The sequence below is a fragment of the Furipterus horrens genome, unplaced genomic scaffold, assembly GCF_987537825.1.
Source record: "Furipterus horrens unplaced genomic scaffold, mFurHor1.1.pri manual_scaffold_4, whole genome shotgun sequence".
In the NCBI taxonomy this organism is placed as follows: Eukaryota; Metazoa; Chordata; class Mammalia; order Chiroptera; family Furipteridae; genus Furipterus; species Furipterus horrens.
Window position 1 is genome coordinate 175,320,905 of NW_028327174.1, and position 23,958 is coordinate 175,344,862.

A 23,958-nucleotide genomic window follows, 5' to 3' on the forward strand; every position below is an offset into this window, starting at 1 on the left:
CAGCCTGAAATCTCTAAGGACCATCATGCCCAGAGGTGGTGGTGATGACTGAGAGGGGGCCCAGGAATAACTCAAAGCAGTGTTTTCCTAAGATAAAAGTGAACACCTCATCACCTCTATGAGTGCCCATCACATTCATTTCTTGGGGATAACACAGGTGATTTGGGCCACCTGCCTGGGGCAGGGAGGTCCTTTCAACCCAGCTGACCACCCCTTTTGGGAAGGCATGGACTGGGTTCACCTTGGCGGTCTGGCTGCACTTCCCCTCTCCCCACATTTTTATCATGCCCATGTTGTGATCTGTGGACAACAGGTCTAGACAGAGGGTCCCAAGCTCCCCCATCCGTCCTGGGTCCCCTAACTGGCATCTCGGGCTTACAGACTGGCCTGGGCAGGCTGTACAGCTACTGACGCCTGCGCTGCACCCCTGGCTGGGACGGTCTGCTTGGAGAGAAAGGCAGGGAGGCTTACCCCAAGGCTGTCCACAGCCTTTTCCACCAAAGAAAAATCTGCTGTAGTATACTAGTAGACACCTCCCTACAACGGCCTCCTGGATTTAAGAAGGGGAGCGGTGGCTTGGGTATTCAAGAGAAAATTAGATTCCCATTCATGAACTCTCCACACCAAGGGCACATAACAGGTAAAACGGGTTCCACCATTGATTAATAAGCTGGGGTAATAATAGGGCTCACCCTTTGTCATTAAAGACATTAACCTTGTTCCTGGCCCAGTGTTGTCCAAAAACCCACGAAGCTCTCTCACAACTGCACTTCTCATCTGTCAGGTGAGGGGACTAGATGTGTGCCTCTCACCCTGGGGACAAGCTAGGAAGGGACAGTGACATTTGGGAAGACCAATGACCCTCCACAGAGCCAGCTGCAGGTGGGCAGATGGGAGAAACAATGCCGTAATTTGCCACAGATATGTAAGAACTCAAGAGGTCTCAGCTGCCTGGGACCTTTATTAAAGTGATGCTATGCTCACATGGTCTAAGGCAGCTTCCCAAAAGCCGATCTGCCCACTGGCTGTGTTGACAATGGTATAACCTTAGGACTTCCACCCCTAGGAAGGAGACAGTCTCGCTCCAATCTGCACAAATCTGAGGTCCAGTGGAGAATCACCTTCAGCTCTGGTCCCTGCACTTTAATTAAGAGCTGCCACCAGGAAGATAAGGAGCCTGGACTCCATGCCTCAGATCATAATTAAAGAGATTCAAGGGGTCTGTACGTTTTAGAGAAGATTCAGGGGTGGATGTGTGGTGCAGGATAGGTGGTTGATCCCTGGACCAGGATGTAGGCGTGTTCTGCTGGGTAAGAGAAGACAGAATGAGGACTAATTAGTGAGGTTATGAAAAAAATTCAACGGAATTTTAGAAAGAATGTTTGATCAGACAGAGCTGTTCAAAATAGAACAGGATAGACTGGGAGGTAGTGAGTTCCCTGCCACAGGGATGTTTACGCAGAACTTGGTTGAATACTTGGCCAGCAAAAGGACCTAGCCTAACCTAAGATCCTTTGTCATTAGAAACCCTATGCTCCCTCTGGGATTTTTATGGTACCCCAAACCATGGGACTGAGGGCAGGGAAGCCAGTGTTGAAGGGGTTGGGCCAGCCTTATAAAAGTGCATCCCTCCCTCTACTTCACAAGAAGCCGCACGCCTTCCTGGCTTTAGGGCCCAAAGGGTGCTGCTCTGAGGTGCGACTGGCTCAAAAGTATGTGAGGGTGGGGGCTAGCCATGCCTGCCCTCAGAGAGGCAGCATCACCATCCATGTGAAATGAGACACGCAGAGGTAGGTGTGAACTCAGTATATCCCAAAGGCTCCATGGTGGTATCCAGGCCACTGGAGTTGTGTAGGGGTGTGTGTGTGTGTGTGTGTGTGTGTGTGTGTGTGTGTGTGTGTGTGTGTGTGTGTGTGTGGTGTGTACGCAGAGGTAGGTGTGAACTCAGTATATCCCAAAGGCTCCATGGTGGTATCCAGGCCACTGGAGTTGTGTAGGGGTGTGTGTGTGTGTGTGTGTGTGTGTGTGTGTGTGTGTGTGAGCGCACGTGTCTCAGCCTAAGCTGAGATGGGCTCTCTTTCCTCAATAGCATCTGACAGGCTGGATGCTGTGGGAGAAGTACAGAATCAAATCCAAAATACTTCAGTTCTGGAATTCATCAATACCCATGGTGGGCTAGGTCCTGAGGACAGAAGGACAGATATAGCTCAATGTCTGGCCTAAAGGAGGAGAGAGTCTAATGAGGGAGGCCAGCAAATTTATTCTGTAAAGAGCCAAATATTGAATATTTTGTTTGCAGGCCATAAAGTCTCTGTGGCAAACACTCAACTGCCCTTGTACGATAATGTGAAAGCAGCCATACACACAACTCAGTGAATGGGCATGGCTGTCTGCCAATAAAACTTTATTTACAAAAATAGGCAGTGGCTGGATTTGGCCCAAGGGCTGTGGTTTGCCCACCCCTGGTCTAGTCCTATGGTTCATAATAGGCTGCACATTGGAATCACCTGGGGAGCTTTCACAAAGCACCAATGCCTGAGCTCCACCCAAAATTCCAATTTAAGTGGTCCCAGTCGGGGCCTGGGATTAGTGATTTCTAAAAGCTCTGCCAGGTGACTGTACAGTGCAGTCAAGACTGTGAATCACTGGTCTCTACCAGAAGAGAGGCACGTGTAATCCCACTATTATCTTGCAATAATCCACAAGGTTTCACAAACCCAGCCCAGGGAAGTGACTAGCTCAAGGTCATACAATGAGTCAAGAGGCAAGGAATCCCAGCCCATGAACTTTACTCTGCACAATGGCAGACACAGATGGGCCCACATGCTCATCCCAGAGTGTGGGATACAGGTGCTTGCCAGCTCCTGCCCCGCTGTTCCAGGAAGATAAGGACCTGGAGTATTGCATGCCAACCACATTCTCTCCAACTATTCTAACATGTGGGAGCCGGCCCTCTCCCTAGACCAAACCTCAGTGACCTCAAACTAACATGGAGAAGAGAATACCCAAAACATCTCCCTTTCTTTTGAGAAGCAGCATTTTAAGCAAATTTGAAAAGTTTTATTAATATCTGGGAGGAACAAAAGGGTTGTACAAACTGCATTTCCGCAGTCCTAACAAGCGCAGCCACAGGAAACTCTTTACCAATGACACCACTAAGGACCTGCCAAAACGTGCTGCCTGCTCAGAGCTCTGCCCATGCAGGACTTGAACATGAGGAATCACCAGAGCCCTGGGGAATGTTGCAAGAGCTCGGCTGAGCCTGGGCCGCCACTGGCAGCAATGATCTCAACATCTACAGAGCAATGGGGCAAACCCAGGCATCACCGGCCTTCTTGGAGCTCTGCGTGTGGCCAGTGAGCCTCTGAGCCCAGACTCTCCCTCTTCTCCACTGAGCCACGGAGACAGCCAGGGGCTTGAGAGCAAGGACGGGACCAGCAGAATAATAATACAATAAATAATGAGAGCCGCTACCAGGGTCTATGTGCACTTCTCTCCCAGCTACCCTATGGAGTAAACTCTTACATTGCCTGCCTTCTATAGATAAGAAAACTGCGGCACACACTGGCTAGGTAACTTGTCCAAGGTCACCAAGGCAGGGAGTTACAAAGTCAGGATGCAAACTCAGCTGCTCTGTCCCAGGTTCTAGCTCTTAATGTTATACTCAAAGGACAGTGAAGTGACTGCTGAAGCAAATCTTCCCTGTGGAGATGGTGAAACAGACCCAGCAAGAGTAAGGGGCTATAGAAAAACAAACAAACAAAAATTTTTAGTGGGTAAAAATAAATGAAAGTAAAATAAATTAATAAATGAGCCAGCAAAAAACAACAACAAAAAATAATAAAATTTCACAACTATAAAGGTGAAAAAATAAAATTAAAAGAGTAAGGGGCTGGTGTGGGGCCACACGCACGGGGGTTGGGGCAAAACCTAGCCTGCGTACCATCCCTAGGAGAGCCCTCTCTTTTCACGGAGAAGGCTGCTGTGGGGTCCTTGGACACGTAACAGTGGGCTCACACAAGGGGTGAGGGCCTGCTGAAGCGAGGAAGAGCCAGCTCACAAAGCTCGCCTGCCAGGAGACCCATGTCCTTCAGGAACCCACCTTCCTGGTAGAGAGCTGTAGGCCTGCCTCCCATGTCATCCCCTCCCTGCTCCCCGACACTCACACGCAGGGGTCACCAGCCCGCAGCTTCCACCCCACTCCAGTCTTTGCCCACCCTCCCTGTGTGCACATTCAAATTCTACTTAGTCTACAAGGCACAGTGCTGGACAGCATGAGCTCCTGAATTAGATCTGAGTTCAGATTCTGACTATGTCACCTTGGGAACCTTGCTCAACCTCTCTGGGTCTCAGTTTCTCCATCTACAAAGTGGGGATACTAACAGATCCCACCTCAGTGCCTGGCAACAGTAGGGACTGCAGGGTATTATCATCATCATGACTCAGGCCCCAGGGACTGTCCTCTGAGACCCTGACCCCGCTGGAAGTGAGCTCTCCTCCTCTAGCTACATTGTTTCATCTGCATCTCGGCTGGGCCTCCCTGGGCTGCTCTGGGCCAGGTCCCGTGCTGGGCTCTGGGACCCAGAGGAGAACAGGACACTACTGCAGTCTGGCACGAGTTTCCGGGCTAGTCAGGGGGATAGACACAGGCTCACAAATAGATATGAGGGGCTAAGTGACATTTTACATCCTGTCATACTCTAACAAGATTTTTAAAAATCTGGCTGTATTCCCATTGACTAAAGGCAGTTTTGCTAACTCCAGACATGTTGTATAAGAGTTTTTTTAATTTTTTTTAAATCAGGTCAAACCACATTTGGCTTCCAGAACTGTCTCCCTCCCTTACTTTACAGTCTGGGTTTGCTGTCCAGCTCCCGCCCCCACACGTGTACCCATGCATTCCGTGTATGCCAGAGCTCAGCAGTCACAGCACAGGTGGGCACACAGGGACCAGGCTTGAAGGGACCTCCAGACCTAGGAGTGCCACAGGGCAGGTCTTGCTCTATCACAAAAGCAATGGACCCAGGAGCCCCCAGGAACCAACACTCTTTGCACGTGCACTGTACTTTATAGTTCATGAAACCTTCCAAGTCAGGGTCACTTGCTCTTCCCAAACACACACAAAGTCATCGTGCCATGTTTATTATGACCTCCCAACTGGGGGCTCCAGAGCAGGAACTGTGTCCACACATCTTTCTGGCACCTGTGTCTAATGCAGTACCTGGCACACAATAACATGCTCAGTAAGTGAAAAATGATTTTCACAAGTGAGGAAACTGGCTCAGACAGGTTAAGAAACTTGCCCACAATCACACAGCAAAAGAAAACAGCAGGTTGGCCTGGGGACAAGGAGAAGCTGGGGCTGCCCACCAGGAGGTGACAAGGAAGGGAAAAGGCAGATGAAGCGCCAGGGAGGGAGTGTCTGAGCCAGAGAACAAAGACAGGCACAGGGCGCAGGCTGGAGAGGGGCCAGAGGAAGTGAGGCGATGGAAGCTTTTGAGACAGACTGTCAGCTGTGAAGAAATGTTTCTGAACTCCTGAAGCTTATCAGGCCAGGCTGGCAGGAGGGTGTGCCGGCCCAGGACAATACAGCACAGGGAAGGGCCTGCCACAGATCACTTTCTTCCCTTGAATAAATGTGGCTAATTTGTTAGAATGATGAAAAGCATTCCCAGGATGAAGTGCTCTGTGAAATGCTGCTGTCAGGCCTTCATGCCTCCAATATTAGCCCCAACCCAGGTAACTGGAGTCTTAAAAAAAAAAAAAAAAAATCTGAACTCTATTCTAATTTGTCATTGCATCTACACAAGACATCTGACAAAATGAGTTTACAAAACTGCACTTGGAATAAGCCCCAGGGAAAGCCAAGTGCAAGACTCGTTGGTTACAGTACAGGGATTACCCTGTCTCTAGCCTGTTTATGCTACTGCAGGTCCAAAGAGGGGGTCACTGCCCTAGGGCCAGGGCGCCATCCCATTTGGTGGCAAAGGACTATGTGAATAGATGGATTCCATGATTCTTGGCTCAAGTACTCTGCTTTTACAGCCCTCTGCCCCTTCCCACCTACGCAGAGCAGAGGTCGCAAAGCCACAAGGTCCCCTTGTAATCCCACTTCCCATAGATGCCAGTCTGGCTTTCAGAACAACCTCTTTCACTTCACCGCACAACCCACCGTTGTCCATCAACAGCTCTGATAGAAGAAACACCTCAGGGAAGCTCAGCTATCTTGAAAGTCCAAGACACCCCTGGCCCAGGGCCCGCCATCCACCGCAGGCCTTGGCGAGGGCTTTGCCCAGTGACTTGGATCAGCCAGGCCAAGCCCTCTCCAGGGTGGCTCTCAGTTGAAGAAAGACAGGAGAGAAGGAGGAATTCCGCCAGGAGGCTCTTGACAGGAGTCTGGCAGCCTGTGCCCCGCTCTCCACAAACCCCTGGGTCAGTTTTATTTTGAGCTAGAATCGTTGGTCCAGGTTCTCAGGCCACATTCTAGAGCTGTGCCACAGACAGAAGTGTTGATAGCAACCTGATCCTTGAAATGAGATTATTCGCAGAGGACAAGACTTGTCATTTGTCCTTAGAAATTAGCAAATCACCCCCACAGCTCTTAGCACTGAAGCCAGGTGGCCTCCTCAGACATGCATGAGCACCTACGCAGTGTGAGGTGGAGGAGGGGGTGAAGAGAGGGGCCAGAACCAGTCCACGGGGCTCCCCCAGCTCTGTTAAACTCCTTTAACAGAGACCACTGTGCTTCATACCAGTGAGAGCAGGCAGGCAGGCAGCCCTCCTGGAGGAGGTGGCACATCTCCCTTGGGCCCAGGTGGGAGCAACTGCTCTAGAGGTGAGAGGATCGGCAGTACGGCATCTGGAGGAGGGTGTGCAAGGGAGGGAGGGGAGCAGTGAAGAGACTAGGCTACAACATTGGAGGTCTTGTATGGTGGGTATATAGCAAAGACATGTAGAAGTGAAATTTGGGGGTGGATTTTGAGGGCTCTGCTTTGGGGATTTACTCTAAACGGAGAATGTGTCAACACTGAAGCAGAGACGATGTGTACTCGGCAAGATGAGAAGTGATGAGGGTGGGACGGGAATGCAGCCTTGCTGGGGAAAGGTGACAGAGTTGACAGAAAAGACATCTGCCCTGGAGATGTTGAGAGGCAATTTACTTCCAGAGGACCTGGTACGTGGCGGGACTGGAACAGATGAGGTCTTAGGACATTTATCCTCAGTCAAAGCCCTCTCTTCTACAAGCTAAAAAGCCACAGCTCTGTTTCTTCCAGTCAAAGTGTAGTCACTACCAGGTCCTTTGTTCTTTTTCTACACAACTGGAAACAGTCCCTTCACACCTATACCCAGAAAGCCCTTTCATTCATCAGGAAAGGTCGTTTCCCTTGTGCCCACAAAGGCTGCACTTAAACCGCCTTTCCCATCACCAGGCACACATACGGGCTAACCTACCACCTAGCAGGGAGCTCTGCATGGGGGCGGGGCACAGTCATGACATGCACAGCTACACATGAGGTGGGCCAGGGAGTCACATGGAAGGCCCAGGGGCAGGACCCACAGGTGGGGGACAGCAGGGAGAGACTATGGAATTTTGCCAGGGGCCAGATCCCAACTGAACCTGTGTTTGCTAGGGAGGGTGGGGCAGTGAGAGAGAGAATGGGCAAACCAGCTTCAGGAACGCAGAGGGGTAAGAGTCTAGTGAGTTTAGAGAAGGATGTTCTCCACATAGCTGGAAAAGGAGATGGGACCACCTTGTGAGGGGCTTGGAATGCCAGGTTAAGACCACACGGTCAGGAGGGATGTGACCCCACAGTGGGGTTGCAGGTGGGGCAGGGACTGGATGCACAAAGCACAGCAGAGGAGGGTTATCATGGAAGCCCTCCCATTGCCAAAGTCAGCTTTCAAATGTACTTTTCATGAACAGCACTTTGGGCCTTAGTGGAAACAACTTCATTCTCTACCTATTTCCTTTCTCGTCTTCAGTTTTCTCCCGAGTTCCTGAGTATGGAGGAAGTCATTAGCGGAGTGGCAGGCGGTTCCAATCACACAGCATGCTAGGACTGCCAAAGGAGAGGAGGGGATGGGGCCCACGTCTGGCCTCAGAGGTATCAGGGCATCAAATTCAGAGAAGGCCCTGGGGTGGGGCCACCTGGGAACAAAAGTCTGCCCAGTGCTGGACAGTTATGTACATTACTTAAACTCCTGTGCCCTGGTCTCCTCACTGGGGATTACAAACGTTATCTAGAGATAAGGGTTGTCAAAAAAATGAAGCAAAGAAGAGCTCCGCCCAGCACCCAGCATACAGCAGAAGCTCAGTATGTCTTAGTGAGGCCGGAAATCACCCACGTCTTCAGCTGTCATTGATCTGCACACCTCGCCTCTGAACTATACCTATGCCCTTTGATCACTGAGGAACTGCACTGTGCGATGACTAATAGGCTGAGCTGGGAGTGGGGAGGCTCAGCCCTGCTCTGGGGCTCCCTGACTTTGGGGTGACTGCAAGCAATTTACTTCTCTATCCCTAAAATGGGAACTGGAGATCCCTCCTCGCCCGTCTCCTGGGGCAGTGAGGGCCCAGGGCAAACTGCCAAGTGCCCGTGTGAGGGGTCAGTGCTCCCCTGTCTCCACCTTCAGCTGGGAGCCTCAGAAAGGATCTGCCTCTGCGGGAGAGGCATTTGAGAGGCATTTCCATCTTACCCATCTGTTGGCTCCCCACAGAAGTCATTGTGACATGTTCTTTGAAGGCCAGCCCAAGGAAGCAGATGCCATGGCCAGAAGAGCAGGGGCTCATTTCCAGCCTGGCCAAGCATGGGCTTTCCTGGGCAACCCAGCCCAGCCTAGAAGTCAAATTCCTGTTACTTCCCACCATGCACCAGGCCCTGAGTTTTCCCTGATCCCTGCAGTGACAGGGGGCAACCAGGGGCCCTCAGACTTATTGCCACATTATAGAACTGCATGACTAACATTGGGGTCAGGCGTTCAGAGCCACTCAACTGCCACCCCGCTCCTCTCCGCCAGATCACCCACAGCCTCACCTGTTCCCACGATGAGCTCCAGCCCCACAGCTTTCCCACCAGACCCCACCTGTACTTGCCAACTTCCACGATTTCAGCAAAGCTGTGCCCTTCTGCCAGAGTGCATCTTGTTCCTCCCCCAGCCTCTTTTCAGGGCCAGGCTGAAACCTACTCCCGCTTTCTCCAAGGAGCCTGCCTAGCTCGCCTGTCCACAATCAACTGATCAGAGGCCCCTGTAACCCTGATCATTTTGCTGTGCAGTAGAATGCCTTGTGTCTGCTGCCCTGCACCCTAGTTTCTCCACAATGCCTGTTCTGTGTCCTCCACTGTGCCCAGGCCAGGGGGCTCGCCCAGTACATGCGTAGGGAACTAAACCGCTGAATCACCCCGCACCCCTTTGAACAGGGCAACTGCTCAGGATAAAGTCCAGGGACTGACATCTGAATTGTGCATTTCCCAATATGAAAACACTGAGCTGCATCCCCTCTGGAAAAATGCTCTCTGGGGGCAGAGGCAGCAAAACCACTTAGCTGTGGGGCCAGCTGCCTTTAGATGGTAGAAGCCCAAGGTGAACGACTGAGCCTGGGAACTGTGGAGCTGGAGTAGGGGTGATGGGGACAGAGAAACTGAGGGTCAGTGGTACTCTCCCCTCCCCTAGAATAGGAACAGTCAACTGAGTCAGCAAGTCTTAGGAAGAGCTGGGCCAGCTCCCTTTAATCCTTACGGAACAGGCTGGCAGAGAGACCCTCCAAGGGGCTGGCCTCGAGTCAAGGCCATGGCCCCTAGGATGGAGCAAGCAAGCTCAGGCGGCGACCTGGAGAAGTGGGCAAGCCCTGGCTCTGCCCGGCAGCCCACTCCAACCTGCCACTGCACATAAATTACAGGGAGGAGGCTGGTGGCCAACTGGCTTCAAGGCCGGCCCTGCCTCTCTCCGACACAAGGAAGCACATTGTGCAGCCAATACCTCATTATCTGGCACTTCAGTCACACCGGAAAGGGCAAATAATGGGGTGAGTGCGACACATGTTGCACAGATGTCCCTCCCTGCAGAAACCCGTCCTTGAGTCCCCACTGCTCAATTAACTCCTTACTATGGCGTTTGCAGTCCTTCCATCTAGCCACAACAAATCCTTCCAGAAAAACCTCCCCTAGTCTTAACTGATTTATTTATTCTTAAGTATTTGTTGAGCACCTACGACGTCCTGGACACGGTGCTGAAGGGCTGAAGGATCCCTGAGTCTCACTGCCCTGAAGCCTGTGCAGGTCACGGACAAGTCCCTGGCTTAGAGCTGTGCACCCACGAGGTGCTCAATACTTGTTAACTGCTATTACCATCACCCCACCTGCCACGAGTGGGAGGCAGCTGCCTTCTCACCTGTAAGGCTCACCACCACACCAAAAGGCGGTCACCAAAGCCACTCCGCCTGTTGGAGGCCCACCAGGTGCCTATAATTTAGAGTATGCTGGCTGCTGGGGTTTGAGGACTCCGGGGGTTACAGAGCCCATCGGGCCCTCAATCAACCTCTTTGAGGCCCTTCATCTGACAAGCATTCCTGGGCCCACTCCACTCAGGCCCTGTAGGAGGGGCTCTCACTGCAGCTCTCTAGGAGCCTGGCAGGGAAAAGAGCCATGACATGTGTGACCATTCCTGCCACAGACACATGGACACACGTACATGGTGGGAGATCGGGAAGCCTCCTGAATGGTATGACAGCTGAGCGGGACTGGGAAAGACAAAGAGGATAAAGGTACAATACACGGAAAGACACATGGGATGTAGGTGAAATCCTGGAGGACGGCAAGAGGTTTCTAACTGGCTGGCCGTGAAACATGGAGCAATAGAAAGCCTTTCAGAGAAGGAAGGGTCAGCTTGAACGTCATGCTATGAGTCTGGACATGCTAGAAGCCATGAGGAGTGTTTAAGTAATGACATGTCCAAAGTCACTTTTTTGAAAGACAGAGATGAAGGACCAACCAGAAGACTCAAGACTCAAGTATGATGGGATATCAGGTTATAGAGCTTTTCTTCTGATAGCATTTGAGAAAGCTGTAACGGTAAGAGATGTGACTATATATCCATTTCCTGCATCTTTATAATGAACCAGACATACACCAAGAAATAGGCACAGGACAATACAGTTGAAGGAAAAAAAAAATGGTACATTTTTAAGTCTTACACTTCTTGACATGAGAAATGGGCAACTTCTGCACCACTAAGTATTGATCAAAGATCTTATACGTCAGAGACAGTTTGCAACAAATTAAGGGGTGCAGGTGGAGGAGCTTCCATACAGTCAGGAGGTTAAAACACGTATCTATAAAGCAGAGAGAACTAGTCAATATGGGCTGTGATTCTAAAAAGATGTGCCTAATGTCTGCAAAGTTTTGTATTTTAAAATAAAGCTTTATTGGCACACAGCCACACCACTCATTGTGTCGATGGCCACTTTCGCACTACAAGGGCAGAACAGAGTAGCTGCAACAGAAACCATGTTGCCCCCAAAGCCTAAAATACATTCCACCTGGCCTTTACAGAAAGTTCAGACTCCTGTGTTAGACAAATGGGAACTCACACACACGAACAAGTAGCCACCCTGGTAGGCAACCTACTTATTTCCAAAGCCCCTCTGCGTTCCTCTCCGAGGAGGGCCCTTGGGGGAGGCCATGCACTTCTTTGAACATCTTGGGATGGTAAATCTTCCATCCTCTAGAGTGGATTTAATTTCTGGAAATTGCCCAAGGTTTTTCCAAACCAATGCAGGTGAAAAGGTGGGTGATCATGCCAAGGAATGAAACATGGGGTTTGCCAGGGGCAGGAAGTGTGCCTCAAATGCTGGATGACTTGAAATTGCAGTGAGAAATGTGGTTTCGTTATAAAATTACGCAACTTTATTTCTTACGTCTCATTAATTGGGGATAACAGTCATCTGATGTTTAAGCCTCGGCCTGATAGTTAAAAAAAATAATAAATCCTCAATTGCTTGTGACCGCCTCTTACAAAACTAACCACATTCCACAGGAACCTGTGGTCTGGAGTTAGCTATTAGGGGCTGGGCATCCTGGAAAGTCTGGAAGAGATAGGACCTGATGACAGAGAAGAACCCCTAACCATTTTACAAATGGAGACACTGTGGCCCAGAGAAGGGATGGGACTTGTTCAAAGTCACTCAGCCACAGAACCTCAAGGTTCAAGTCATTCAGAGTGGCTACAGAGTTTCAGGTTCTGAGCTAGGAGCTGCAGGGGCAAATAGAAAATGTTCTCAAGGAGCTGAGTCCCTGGCATCCAAAAGGACAGGGACATCAAAAAACCATGGAGGTTTGACAGGACTTGGCCACGTCTCCTGATCCGAGTCTGTTTCTACATATGAAAAATGAACAATATCCTCCTTGCAGAGTTCCTGGGAGGATTACAGTGAGGTGATGTACCTAAGGCATCCCACAGAGTACAGTGTACAATGGTGTGCAATAAAAAGCGGCTCATAATCTCAGGCATGAGGGCGAGGTATTTTCTAGCAGCAACATTCCACTATCCTTACCCATTTACGCATATGTACACGTACACCTTTCCGTACAGGAGACTCTAAGACGGCAAGGCTTCACTGGGCCCCTGCCCTGTGCGAGGGCTGTTCTGCCTACCTCCTACAGGGAAGTTAACAGAGGAGAAAACTGCAAGCTGCCTTTGGAGCAGCAATATTCCCAGCCCCCTTCTCCCAGCTAACTCCTTTATCTGGACAGTTGTAAACATAGTGCAGACCAATAGGAACCCAGAAGCAGAGCAGATGAAAAGCAGGTTGGTCTGGCTTTTGGGAACAGCCAGGATAGATTTCTTCCAAAGGAGCGAGGGAAAATTCCCCAAACCTTCCTGGAAATAAGTCCAGGAAATCCCTCCACTCTGGCCTTTCTCCTCCCATGGAATAGGCCAGCATGCCAGTGGGAGTTTAGCAAGACAGAGTGAGCTGCAGCTTCCTATGCTTGGCTATGCAGTTCCGATAACACGTCCCTGTCCACGCTAAGGCTGTGACACAGACAGATGATGTCCTGATCAAGTACCCAAGGCCAGTACTGGCACCGATGTGCTAGCCTGGTGAGCTTATATAACAAAGGGCTTGTCACCACTTCCTGTGATCCTCATCACCCACATTCCAACACAATGAGACATTCCTTCAGCCCTGGCTTTGAAGTTCAACAACTTATTCAGATGGCAGGGCAGGAGCTCACCTGGGAGGCAAAGCGCCTGCACCAGCTCACCTTCTCATTCCCCTTTGCTTTGCACTTGACTTATCACTAGTTTGCTTTAAAAAAGCAAAAACAAAAACAAAACAAAAAACAAAAAAACAAGCACCTTGGTGATTAAAGAATGTTTTTAGAAACTGAAAAATATTCAGCTTTTCTGTAACAACCACTGTTCACATGGGGTTTATTTACTTCTAGCCTTTTTTCTACATATGTATGTGTGCATGGGGTAGGGGGAGAATATGAATATTCAGTTTTTTATATCCTACTTTTAAAAAGCATGTGTAGTAAGCCTTCTCCCTCTTGACTATCCTGTATGGAATTGCTCAACTCAGCGTTGGTAGGCCGCTTGCTTTCACTGTAGAAAGTGCTGCACTTTATCCATTTCTCATAGCTGGATATTTAGGTGATTTCCAGTTTTTGTTTTTCCAAATGCGTGGGTTACCAGTAACTAAATAATTATGACTCTCTTTCCTCTATCCTTAGGATAAGTTCCTAGGAGGGGAACCACAGGGTCATAGAGCAGCAACTTTTAAGCTTCTCCATGTTGTCCCCTCACTGTTCACTGTCACTCTTTCTGACCTGGAACCAAAGCTACAACATTTTTAGGGCAATTTTGATTTATGAAGTCCTTTCACAGTGGCCTTATGGGCTGACCTCATGACAAGCCAGCTAAGATAAACACCCTCATGTAAACACGGGAAAAGGGCTCAGAGAGGTCAAGTGACTTGCCCAAGGTCACAGAACTTGAACCCAGGCTAAGCCTCAACAGTGCTCCTTCATTGTGTCACTGCCTCTCACAGGTCCCTCGGCCAGAATTCGAGCAGGTCCTGTGGGAATATTTTAAAGATTTTATTGTTTTTTGTTTTTTTGTTTTTTTAGTTTTAGAAAGAGGAGAAGGGAGAGAGAAAGAGAGAAAGAAACATCAATGTGTGAGAGAATCAATTGGCCGCCTCTTGCACGACCTGGCCCACAACCCAGGCTCGTGCCCTGACAGAGAATCAAACCAGCAACCCCTTGGTTCACAGGCTGGCACTCAATCCACTGAGCCACACGAGCTGTGGGGGCATTTAAAAATTAAGTATAGGATGATCTACAACACACACAACTTGCTACAAATCCCCAAGACACACCCTGTAATTTTGGGTCTACCTATTAATGCTTGTCAATGTTTTGACCATCCAACCACTGACCAACGCAGGGAAAAGGCACAGCCCTTCAGCAAAAGGACTCCTTATTTAGCAATGGGGAAGGTTCTCTTCTACCCCTAAAGAATGAAGGCATAGAAAAGGCCATGCCCCTAATAGCTACAGGAATAAACTTTAAAATAGAATAACTCACTTGTCTCTGATTTTTAGACTATGAACACAAGATGACCTTAGATTTCACATTCAAACCAGCCTTTGAAATTCAAATATACAGATCTTCCAAGGAAGCTAGGCCTCTTCCTACACAGGAAGCCCTGATTTCCCATTTTGAAATATTTTTCTAAAGAAAAGTTTGGGTAAGACAAAAACACATGAACTTCTTGTTTTCTTTTGGTACTATTCACAGATCTAAAGTCCACCCATCACTGTAAGATGGCATCAGAAATGTCTAAGATAAAATGACTCTCTGAATGAAAGTGCACAACTGAAATCTACTTTCAGAGTAAGAAATGTTTGAGCTTGGTAGAACTACAAGCCACTGAACTTTAAGAAACCCAATACTGTGAAGTGCTTGCTGGGTTGCAGAGAAATAGTTAAAACCAGAAGAACCCATCAAAAGCAAAGAAATATGATATTTTCTGGGATAACCATTCCCTAAAGGATTGGACAGGTATAAAAAAGGCATTTCTAATTTAGGGGGAAAGAAATTGAATAGTACAAAATAAAAGTCAAGAATGTTCCCTACCCCTCATCCCCTGTGCTTCTAAACAGTTTAATCAGCATCCCTCTGTAACCTGTCACTACCAGGAATTTCTGCTTCCTCAGGAGTCTTCATGTCTAATAATCTTTAAGGACTCCTTAAAACAAAGGGTTTGCCTGGATGGAGAAAGTTCTCCGCTTTTCCAAAACCAGGCCTACTTCTCTGCCCCAGTCTGCAGGTGATAATCAAAATCAAGGATGCAGGAGAAAATCAAGAACAGGTGGGGCACAGGGAAGGAAGGCAACACCCCAGATGCATGCCCAGGTTTAGTGTCTGCACTCTGACAATGCTGGGGCCAAGGACTGTGCAATCAGGGTCTTAGCAGTGTTCTCAGCTGTCCTGTGGGTGACTATGAAGCGATGACACCAATTCCCATCTTGTCACTTTGCAGTCACACCAGAGATGCCTTTCAGACAAATAATTCCCAAGCACAGAAGCTAGGCAAGCAGGAACCGAACGACAGCTGAATTCCCCAAGCATGTGTCCCAAGTGTGGGGCAAGAGTCCCCTGAGCTGGATTCATGGCACATTATCCCTGGATCTTTATTTACAAAGCATCTCTTCTGGACTTGGAATGCACACTCTGATGGCCAGAGGGGCCCGTCTGATTCAGCAGTGAATGTGGAAGAAATTGGCCAAGGATCCTCAGGGGACCCTTCGACTGAGCCTAGCAAACATCTCTTCATCAAGGCTAATGTTTCTTTCCCTCTGGGGACCTGAAGGCTTCTGAGCACTTACTGCTTCTCATAGAGCGTCCCCCTGTGTAGGACGTCCTCTAAAGGTCAGCATCCCAGAATCGACCACAGCCACAGCATTCCCTTCTTCCGTCTGCGTTCCCTTCTTAAGGCTCCAGCTCCACCTGCAGCAGCTTTGCCACAGCTTCCTTCTACCTCTGTGGACATCTATCTGCCTGGACAGCCTGGTACATCCAGCTCCATGAGATGAAGCCATCAGATGAGAGAGCTGAGCCTTGGTCTCAAGGTCAGGTGACTAGCTCTGGTAGCCCCCAGAACAAACACTGCCTGCTCCCCCATCTCCTTCCTCCTCCACAGCTTTACTCGTGGATGCGCTGGTTGGTGACTTTGGCCTTTCCTGCTCTGTTTCTGCAGCTCTCCAGCGAGAAGGACCACAGGTGGAAACAGACCTCCATTCCCAACCCAGGCCCTGGGAAACCCTGGTGCACCATCCGCCTGACTGACAGAATGTGGACAATTGCTCTGGTGGATGGGATAACTTACAAACCCCCAAAGAGGGCATCTCAGCTATTGACAACAGTCACCCAGAAAAATCTATCCCCTTGACAAGTGCCTGGTCAATTTCCCTCCATTGACCAGTGTGCAATCTGACAGCTGCCTGAGCAGTCTGTCATATTTCACTGCTTAAGGATGCAGACTGGGGTCAGGCCCTTGCTGCCTCTGCCTAACTGGGGTCCCCACCACCAGGCTCAGCTTAGGCCACCCCTCCCACACTCTATAACCCATTCATGCTCTTAAGGTACAGACAGATGGGTTTTCCTAAAGCACAGGCCTGACCCTGTCACTTCCTTGCTCCACTGTCTTTTGTTACCCACAGCAAAAAGAACAAACTCTGTGGCCTGGCCCTTCTGGCCTTCAGACACCTTGGCTCATCTCCCATTCCAGCGTCTCTTCCTGAGTATTTTCTTGCAGCTTTTCCTTCATCACTTGGGACCACTCACAGGGCTCCTTCTTGGGATGCCCTCTTCACATCCACCAATTTCTAAATATCTAAATCTTCCCTGTCCATCAAGACCCAGCTCCCATACCACCTCCTCTATGAAGCCTTCCCAACTGATACTCGTTAGGCAGCATTATCCTGGAAGCAAATATGAGGAGTGTCTGGCTCAATAGTAGAGAACTATGGTTTTTAAATGGCTCTGGCCTTGTGGTTTGGGGAGCACCCGGTGATATAAAACTGACTTCTGTCACTGTTCCCTACAGCCTGTAGCACAGAGGTGAAGGGTAGATAGAAGTCGGGCTAGCCGCCTGGTCTTGACCTCCCTATCTGCGACTCTACCCATTACTAGCTGTGTCACCTACAACAAGGTACTAAACAAACAAACAAACAAAACCCTGTTTGCCTCAGTTTCCCCATCTGTAAAATGGGACTCTTAATAGCCCATACAGCCCAGGGAGAGATTTGGGCTTCAGTGAGTTAATGTTCATAAAACACTCCAGACGATAGTGCTCCAGGCAGCGTCTGCTTCTGTCTTCCAGTTGCAGGGAATCATGGGTGAACTGTAAACCGACTGTCAAGATAAGGACAGTCACTTTCTGAGGATGACCCCACCAGGTCAGAAAGGGCAGCCCCAGCCAGAGTTCTAGGCTGGGCTGAGGCCCAGGACACACTGTGACCAAAAAGAATATGAAAACATTCATAAGCTCTTGCCAGATGCTAGGGCTGGTCTGGAACTCAATGACGTGCTGTGACATACAATGTAATGAATTAAGTAGATACCCTCAGTCTCTTAGGACCATACAGATGCTCACTAGTGTTCAAAAATCTGTACTTTTTTTCATCATTTATTTCCTGTGAACACTCCTGGACTTAAAATCTGTTCCAACACCACCAATTCATTAATGTCACAAACCTCACAGCGGATACTGCACGATGGATTATCCTGACACTGGCCTGAGCCAGAAAAAGAGGAACACACAACAGGAGTTCAAAAAGGGTCTCGCATTCATTAAACACAGGACACCAAGGTTAAGGGGCACAAAAAAGGTTAGGAGCAGGGGAAGAACTCTGTGAATTCAAATCACTTGAATTTGGACTATGGTGAGTGTGAAAAAAATTTTAAGTGACCAAAATAGTGTAATCCGCACATGCCAGCCCTTCAGTCTGCTCCCCTGCTGCCCATGCCGCCTCAGGCTCCAATGCTGCTCTACTCTGTCATTCGCCTGTCTCTATCCTGGCGCTGGACTCCTTCCATCATGTTAGAGACACAGCAGATCCTCAGATAATATCTTTTCATTCAATGTTGTTTCATTTCAGGTTGAGGAGACGCCACAGAAACTTAACTCTGATTTTTATGAATTAGTCTGTGATAAAATTGGTTTTGTTATATATCATTTTGCCTCAAGTCGCAGAACCTACTGACAATGCTCCATGAGGATTTCCTATATTCTTGGACCTTTCCAGCAGGCCCTCCTGAGCTCTGCGTTCCAGTGCAGGGCTTACTCATCTGTGGGACTCACTCAGTGCGGGAACACGGCAGGTATCTCCCAACTGTTTGCTGCTCGGATGACTAAATGTTGCATTCCTTTCTCCACAGTTATAGAGTAAAAGCTGAAACAGACACACCCAGATAAGGCCACACAGGCAGGGCTGACCACAGTTAGTGGTCTGCCCCAAGTAGACCTAGACAGCTGCCACACCCCAAGTCTGGGAGGGGGGAGCCAGCCCCTCCAAGGTGAGCAGAGGCTTTCCCAGCCTCATCCCACCCACAGCGTCAGGTCTGGCACCCAAAGATGCAGTGCTAATACCCAGTTACTTCCCGCAGGTGCCAGATGTTGAACATGTAATAAAAGCATGGGTATCTGCAGACGAGAGATTTCATTTTATAGACAAGGCAAAATCATCATTATCATAGTAGCTGATGAGACCTAAATGCAGTCAGGGTGAGACACCCCCTCCCCCAAGTCAAAATATTTAAGTCTAAAAAGGCACCTGAAGGAATACAGACAGATCACAGAACAAACAACAAGGAGAGGATATCCAGACCAACTGGTCATCTAGAAAATAAAATTAAAACCCTACCTCATACCCTGAACTCAAACTCCAGGCAGATTAAAATTTCAATGTTTAAAAAAAAAAAAAATCAATGTATTAGAAGAAAATATAGGTAAATATTGGAGTAAAGAAGATATTTTAAAAAATAGTTTTTAAAATTTATTTTTAGAGAGAAGGAGAAAGATGGGGAGAGAAACATCAATGTGTTGCTGCCTCTTGCACACCCCCAACTTGAGACCTGGCCCGCAGCCCAGGCATGTGCCCTGACTGGGCATTGAACTGGCGACCCTTGGTTCGCAGGCTGGCACTCAACCCACTGAGCCATAGCAGCCAGGGCAGGGAGACATTTTTAAGCAGCACACCCAAGAAATCATGAAGAGCCTGGCCCAGTGGCTCAGTTGGTTGGAGTGTCGTCCCATGTACCAAAAGGTTGTGGGTTTAATCCCCGGTCAGGGCACATACCTAGGTTGTGGGTTCCATACCCAGTTGGGGCACGTAGTGGAGGCAACCGAACCAACTGATATTTCTCTCTCACATCAATGTCTCTCTCTCTCTCAAATTAATAAACATATCCTCAGGTGAGGATTAAAAAAATAAGAAAAATGGGACTGATTTAACAACAGAAAACAATTCAGTGTAAGCAACAACAGTCAACAGACTCAAAACCTAAAGGCAAATTACAAACTTGTAAAAAATATTCTACAATCCAAATGACAGGTAACAGGCAGCCATCCTATCCACAAAGGGTCCTTACAAGTTAACAATAAGGTAAACCCTGCAACAGAAAGGATGGATAGAATATAGAAGTATGCAATTTTAGAAAAGAAACACAAATGGTTAACATAACACATATATGTACTAGTAATCCAAGAATCTGCAAATTAAACTAAATTGCACTAGAGTAACAGGCATAAACTTGTAAAGACATTTTAGGATACAATTTAAAAGCACATTTCAAAAATTTTACCTTCTTACCCAACAATTCTCCTTTTGGGAATCAATCTGAGGGAAATCATCATAGACTTAGGCAAAGAATTAAATTACAAAGGTGTTTGTTAATGCATTGCTCAATTACTGAAAACTAGGGAGAGACTAAATATGCAAACAGAATGCTATACAGATGTTAAATTAGTGTTGTTGAATGTTTAAGATAATGTAGAAATCTTTCCATGTCTTTAAGCTGAAAGAAAATACATTACTTAATTTTAGTGGAGGAAAAATGTATTATATAAGCATTAAAACAAAAGCTAGGTGGACAGTAAAACTGTGGTTTCTTAGAATTATAGAATTAGAGTTGGTTTCTATTTTAGTTGTGATTATCTGCATCTACTATACCAAACTCGTCTTAGTTTTGTTCAAAGGGGAAGAATAAAGTTAACAGAGAGAAACATCGAAATACATTGAAAAAGACAAGCTTGCAATTCTGAGGAACCGCAGACTTGCAACTGCCCCCCCACGGAACGGCAGGTAGGGGCTGCACCATTCCATGAATGCCAGGCGCCAGGCGGGCCCCAAATCACATGTGTGGCTTTGGAATGTACTGGAGGGATTTTGGAGCTGTCTGGCTTTCTGGGAGTGCACATCAAACAAGACAGTGAAGCTTCACTGAAACTTTCTGGTCATTCTCGTTTTTAAATTTTAGCCAGAAGAAACCAGGAAAGTTCCATTCCTCCTACTCTGTGTGCCTCCGCTCCCCTCACCCCCAGCCAAGTGTCAGTGAGCCCCATATAAGGGAGAACTTTCCCAGCAATCACAAGTGCTCAGCAATGAAAAGCTCTGCTTAGCAGAACAGGCAGGCACCAGCCCTGTCCCTAGAGACTTAACCTGGCTTTCATCTTTACCAACCTGTGGTGCCCAGGCTTGCAACACAGTATGAAACTCAGCAGGTGACTTTTGAATTTGGAGAATTGGAGTAATTTTAGACCAGTGGCAAAGGAGGCCCCTTCTCCCCTTTCTCTATCACCAGCAGTTACACCAAGGCAATCCCCAGGTTCTAGCCACACCTGCACAGCTGCAGTGCTCCCCTTCCGGTCTGGAATAGGACCCCTTCTGTCTGGGATGCCCCATCAGTACTTTCCCTGGCATCAATCTCCCATATGGCCTCCTTTTCCTGGTGGTTTACTTTCCCCAGCCCCAGACAAGGCCACCCGTGCCATCTCTGGGTTCGCAGGAACCTCCCGGCCCTAGAGGGCACAGCATGGCTTGCTCCCAGCCGCAGGACTCTGTTACTGGATCAATTCCATTCACAGAATGGTGACTGATCCTCGGAGTCTTCCCCATCTCAGCTAGTCAACACTCATCCTCCAGGTTGCTCGGGCCAAAAGCTTGGAGTCATCCTTGACTCTCTTTCCCCTCTCACACCTCACATTTCATCCGCCAGGAAATCCTGTAGCTCTGCCTTCACAACATGTTCTGAATCAGGTCTCCTCATTACCCACTGCTAGCGCCCCAGTTCCGGTGGCTGCAGGTCCCCTAACTGGTCTCCTGGCTTGTCCCCTCCAGTCTATTTATTATTCACTAGGCAGCCAAAGCTATCCTCTCAAAACCCAAGGCAGATCACCTCATTCCACTGCTCAGAACCCTCCGATGACGTGCCCCATCTCACTAGGAGTTAAAGCCAGAGGCCCTTTCAGTGCCTCCAGGGCCGGACTGCCTGGCCCATCTCAGACCTCATCTGCCCCTCCTCCCCACCTGCTCCCCTCAGTCACACTGCTCTCCCTGAAGGACCCGGCATGCTCCTGCCTCGGGCTTTTGCCCTGACTGCTCCCTCTGTCTGGAATGCTCCTTGCTGGGAGAGCTGTGAATCATGATACCGCATCCTCCAGCAAAGCCTCTCTGAGCAACCATCTAAAACAGCACCCCACCCCAAACTCTGGCCCACCCTGGCCTCTGTATCCTGCTTAACTTTTCTGCACACTCTCTACCTGACATACTATATTTGCTTGACTCCCCTCCTGATAGGGCAAACTCGGGGGAGCACAAATTTGTATTACTGTTCACTGCTGTTTCCCCAGCACCTAATGAGAACAATATCCAGCACGAAGCAGACACTCAACAATGTCTGTTGAATGAATGAATGAATGAATGAGGAGAAAGAACTTGGTATGGGTTCTTGTGACCCAGCTGAGGATTCTGGGTCAAACCTGTAAGTGACGGCCCAGCAGTGGGACAGGGGTGTCCAACCCCCTACCCACCTGTCAATCACTCTTCCCTTAGTGGTCTCCTCAGGAAGTCCCTTTCTGATCATTACTATTAAGAACTGCTTGGAAAACCCAGGGCCTGAGTCATTCCCCAGGGCCCTGACTGATTCTCTCTCCATCCCTTGGACCCACCTCCAAGATCCTTCCTCCAAGGCATAATGGGAAATCCAGAGAGACCTCCCCATGGAAAAAAATGGAAAGGAGTTGAATGATTTAAAGGAAAATTTGATTCTTCCTGGCTCAGCAGTTGAGAAAGCACAAACTGTCAGGAAGCTAGTGCCTCTGAAAGTGAAACATTAATAGAAATATTACTGGAAAATACCAAACAGGAAGAGAAGGAAAATTCCATTGTGGAAGCAAGGTCCACTGTCGATCCTCCTTAATGGTCTCAGTAAAGCATTTCAGAATCAAAACATGGAATGAACCGGAAATCAATCAGGCTATCACCCTTCCGGTGGACCGGAGCTTTGGCCAAGCCACCTCCACATCATCCTGGCACAAAGGGCACTACTAGGCTCAGGACACAAGGTCAACAGCCTGGCCACTGGCTGAGCTGATACCTGCTGTGAGGCAAAGGCATGCTCCACACCTTCCTGGAGCCTCAGTTTCTCCATCTGTAACATGTGAGTTACAGCACCTTCCTCACAGAGGGACTCTGAAAATCAAATTAATTATGGATATAAAAGTGCCTTTTAAGCTGTGGAATACTTACATAAATGTAGGAATTGGTTGCTTCTACAATGTTAACAGAGGGGATTTTTTTTTTTTTAATAAAGAGTTAAGTATTGCCACACATAAGGCATGAGATTGTACAGTCTGAAGTGGAGCAGCATAGTGGTTAAAAACAAAGATTGTGGACCTGGGTTCAAATCTCATCTCTGCCACTTACTGGCAGTGTGACTGTAGACAATTTACATAACTTCTTTGTGCCTGAGTTTTCTCATATGTAAAATGGGAATGACAGCAGCAGCAACCTCAAAGGACATTGGTAAAGGGTAAATGAGTTCATGCTTAGAGCCCTGGCTGGTGCATATAAAGCATATAGAGCAGTGCCTGGCTCAGAGTATGTGACGTAGGAGTACTGGCTAATATTACTGTTGTGGAAAGCTCCCTCAATTCAAATGACTACTCTTTCTTTACTCAAATGCTTCCTCTGAGAAGCTTTCCTGCTTCCTCCTCCTCACCCTGTTTGTCCCGTGGCTCGATGGATTCAAGACTCGTCCAGAACAGCTTCTGTGCCTTGATGGTTCCGAGCTCACCCACACTACTTTGTTTATTGATAAATTCTGCTATACAGATCTATGTTCCAACCTTGGTTCCTGTGTCCTCACCAGAAGATAAGCTCCTTATGGGCAGGTACTACCTACCCCCTGGCTCATCTAGCATCCAAACAGCTCCTGATAGTGGCCCATATACAGCAACTCCTCAGTCAACACAGGCCAAGCAGAATTATGAAGTCCGAGCGGCAGAGACCACCGCAGACTCTGCCTCCATTCTGCAGGAAACCCACCAACGGCCCCCACCACCCAACCTCTGAAAGCCAGCACCCAGCTCTCTGCGTCAAAGCCACAAATTCCCATTTATTTTCCATGGCCAAACCTAACCTACCTCTTCTCCACAAGCCACTAGCTCTTGGCTATCTCAGCACAAGATAAACAAGTCAGCTCCAAGCTAAACTGCCTGGGGGAACTCTTGACCACAGGCAAGTTAAGCTTTGCTCAATGACCAGAGGAACCCACACATGTTTCAGATTTTGTTTAACTCCTATTTTATGGGTCAGAAATGCTTGAGGGTGGGGAGAAGATGGGGTCAAGCTTTAGGGGTTAATTCTGGGGAGATCAGACATGTTTTGAA

The 23,958-nt window shown here is 48.5% G+C and overlaps 1 protein-coding gene across 2 annotated transcripts in view; it reads right to left on the reverse strand.

Annotated features, from left to right (window-relative positions):
* Nucleotides 1-23,958, reverse strand: part of SHB (SH2 domain containing adaptor protein B) — a 123,421-nt gene that overhangs the window by 91,791 nt on the left and 7,672 nt on the right. The gene's annotated exons all lie outside the window — the stretch shown is intronic.